The sequence below is a fragment of the Solanum pennellii genome, chromosome 7, assembly GCF_001406875.1.
Source record: "Solanum pennellii chromosome 7, SPENNV200".
NCBI classification, from domain to species: Eukaryota; Viridiplantae; Streptophyta; class Magnoliopsida; order Solanales; family Solanaceae; genus Solanum; species Solanum pennellii.
The window spans coordinates 11,336,050-11,339,690 of NC_028643.1; positions in this window are offsets into that span (position 1 = coordinate 11,336,050).

Genomic DNA, 3,641 nt, shown 5'->3' on the forward strand with positions numbered 1-3,641 from the left:
TATGTGGGGGTATGGTGCCCTATTTCCTTTATTTTGATGTTATTTATACTTTGATACTATTATGACTGGTATGGTCCACTTATGTTAGCGGTGTTATGTGTTTTACTTTTAATTGATGTGGTCTTGTCGGTGTTACTTTATGCAATATGATGATCATGGCTTTGTTGGAAACTAGTTGAAGTAATCTGAGTGTTTGTGTAGTTTGATTAAGTGAAGCATCACAATATCTATTTACATGTGAAGTCATATATGTATTGTTCTATTCATGTTGTCTTAGGTGATCATGTTAAACTATGACTTTGACATTATGTGTATAGTGTTATGGTTAAGTCTTGGTTATTCCTACTTGACTATATGAGTATATATTGGTCAAATTGATGATGTTATGATAGTATATAATATGACTTTAAGATTTTAGGTTTGTTTTTATGTGATTCTACAATGATTTGCATTATGAGTTAAAAGTGAAGTATGTGATGTTTTGTCTTCGTTGACATGTGTCCCTTGCTTTATGTATAGATGATTATGAATATGTGATGTCTTTAATTAGGATGTTAAAACTCTTAGTCTTGAAAGTATGAATAGGATGTGACCTTAAATGTACTTAAGAGAGTCGTTTATGTGAAAACCTTGACTTAGTGGTAATGTTAAGATTGTTGAAGTCATAAGACGTAATGGTATCCTTCAAAGTAAAGGAATGATGGATTTAAGTTTAATTGGATGGAACGGCATCATATTAATCCTTAGGAAAGTCATCATGAGCTTCTTGTCACCATTGGAAGGTAATCTTAAAAGGACCTCTTTGGTAGGGTAAATGTAATAGGGTTATGAACTTGTTATGGAACCCTTTTATGTGAACCTAATGTGTGAATTACTCTATAAGAAAAAAGGTTTACACCGAGTGAGTACGGTAAGGGAAGTAGTTCAATTTATAGAGTGAGACTAGATTAAAAATGATACCCTTTATATTCCTTAACCATGTGCCTACATGGAATGTGTCTAAGTTCTACCCTTGGCAAGTAGAACAACCTCAAAAGAATCTGATAGAACTCCGGATTCCATGCCTTGCTATCATGGTCTATGTCAGTTATTTCCTAATCTCATCATATGGAATACCTATTACCATTAAAGACGTTTATGAGGTTTAGGTGGTGGTATGGGACGCTGTCTATACATTGCACAATAGTCATTTAAGCTGTTACTTGGAGTTCCTAGGTCTTGTATAAGACTATTACTTGAATGTCCTTTATGTGATGTATGAGTCTTAATGAACTAATGAACTAATGACTTATGTTAAGAAGTATGTACATAAATAAGTACCTAATCTAAAGTGACTTAAGGATTCCTTAGCTTAAGTGTGAAGAGGGCCCAATAGATGATCTATTCATGTGTTATCTTTGGAATTATTGAGGATACTCTAGTTAGGGAAGATGTTTGGTGTTGTGGACATGATCTAAGCCTTAGGTAGACTTAAGGACTATTTAGGTAATCTTTAATAGGTCAATCATGGACGATATATTCTTGATTTACTTAAGTGGGTCTTTTGATAGCCTTTGGAAAGAGAATGTCATATAATCTATGTGTTGGTGTGTTAAGTGAGAATGATTCGATTCTAGGGAGTCTATCGGATCTCTTATGTTTGTGTGTAAGGGATTGGATGGGAGGTCTCTTCACAACTCACTCAAGTGATAATTCGAGTCACCTTTGGTAGAAGAATCTTAGGTTGATGTTTATGATGCTTCGTAGGTTTGTTTGTGACTCATTATAAGTAATCTTAAGGATCGTTTAGGCAAATGTAGAGAGGGTGTATGGACGGTCTTTCTTTGTGTGACTTAAGTGAATCTTAGGATAGATTTAAATGAGAAGATTACATGCTAAGAGGTGTGTAAAGTGAAGAATAAGTAACTTCGTTGTATAGTGAAGTAATTCACTGTAACAGTGAATGAGTTCACTGTAAAGTGATCTCTAAAAATATTATTTTTTGTTTAAATGTTAGCTTATTTGTTTCTACGTCGTAAAATGTTGTTCTTATGATTAAAATATGATTTTCAAATGAAAAGATGCATATTTCCAATAAAAGTCTGTTTTCATGATTTTTATGCATAATGTCACACTTAGTACATATGGTTGTACTAACTCTATGCTTTTATCTATCTATGTGGTGGTTGGTAGGTGAGGAGATTTTGGTAACTGAAGACATGGACCGTATCATCGTTCCAGAGAAGTTTAAGTATGTCCTCATTTGACTTGAGGGCATATATGTCTTTTATGATATTTTACTAAAGTAGTCCAATAGACTAATTATTTCCATATATCAGTATTTTGTATGGTCGTGTCCCAAGTATTCTCGTGTATTAAGGTGATGAGATTGAGACTTACTATTTCCTATTTCTTTATATGAAAGGTATTTTTAAATACTATGTTAGGTTTCATGAAAAAATTTAATTTCGCACTACTTTTCCCAAAGTTTATGCAATGAATGATATGTAAGGGGTTGTATAAGAGCTCCGAGAGGTCATATACGCCAGTGGCAATCCGAGATAGCCCACAACTTCTAGTGTGTGGTTTCGGCATGGGACAAGCTTGGTATTCGAGCTAGGTTTGTGAAAGAAGTATTAGGAATTGAAAAATCTCATCAAGTCACGTCTAGTAGAGTCTTTACCATCGTTGTGTGTCGTGACACATCTATGGGCAAGAGGTTATAGAACGATAGAGTTTCCCTTCTTTTATACACTAATGTCGTGTGGTAGAGTAAATGTTATGAGCATCCTTCTAAATGTGTTTCCTTGTATTTCTAGGAGATGACTAGTAGAAGGATGGCCGCTTGAAGGTTGGAAGAGGAGAGGATAAATGAGGAGATTCCTCCTTAAGTTGAACAAGTTCCTCAAGATGGGAAATGTGTCCAAGGTGCTCAAGGTTCTCAAGTGCCTCCCCAAGGTGATCATATCCCTAATGTACATGGAGGTAATGAGCTGCTAGTGGTTCATCTAGATTTGACTAATCAAGAGATAAGAGAGGTTTTGTTTGCTTTAGCTTGAGCCGTGACTACTCAAGTGAATTTAAGTATGATGACTAGGGAGAATGTTGTAGAGAGCACTATGACATCAAGGTTGAGAGATTTTGTGAGGATGAATCCTCCTCTCTTTCTTGTGTCTAAGATGGGAGAGGATCCACAAGAGTTTCTCGATGAGGTATATACGGTGTTGAGTGCTACGCGAGTTACATCTAGGGAGAAGGCGTGGTTGGATTCGTATCAATTGAGAGATGTTTATCAAATATGGTACATTCAGTGGAAGGACAATAGGCCGGAGAATCGGGTCCTATTGAGTGGGAAGAATTTAAGGAAGCTTATCTTTGTAAGTACTTTCCCCGAGAGAGGAGAGAATTTGAGGTGGAGGAGGTAATCAATCTCAAGCAAAGCAATATGAGTGTTGAGGAGTACTCTTTGAAATTCTCTACTTTGTGTAGGTATTCCCCTTCTCTTGAGTATAATACAAGAGATGAAATGAGTCGTTTTGTGACAGTTGTAGCCGACTTAGTGATAATATGTGTATAATGTTAGGGTTGAGTCTTGGTTATTCCTACTTGACCGTATGAGTCATTATTGGTTAAATTTTTGATGCTATGATAGTATATAAGAT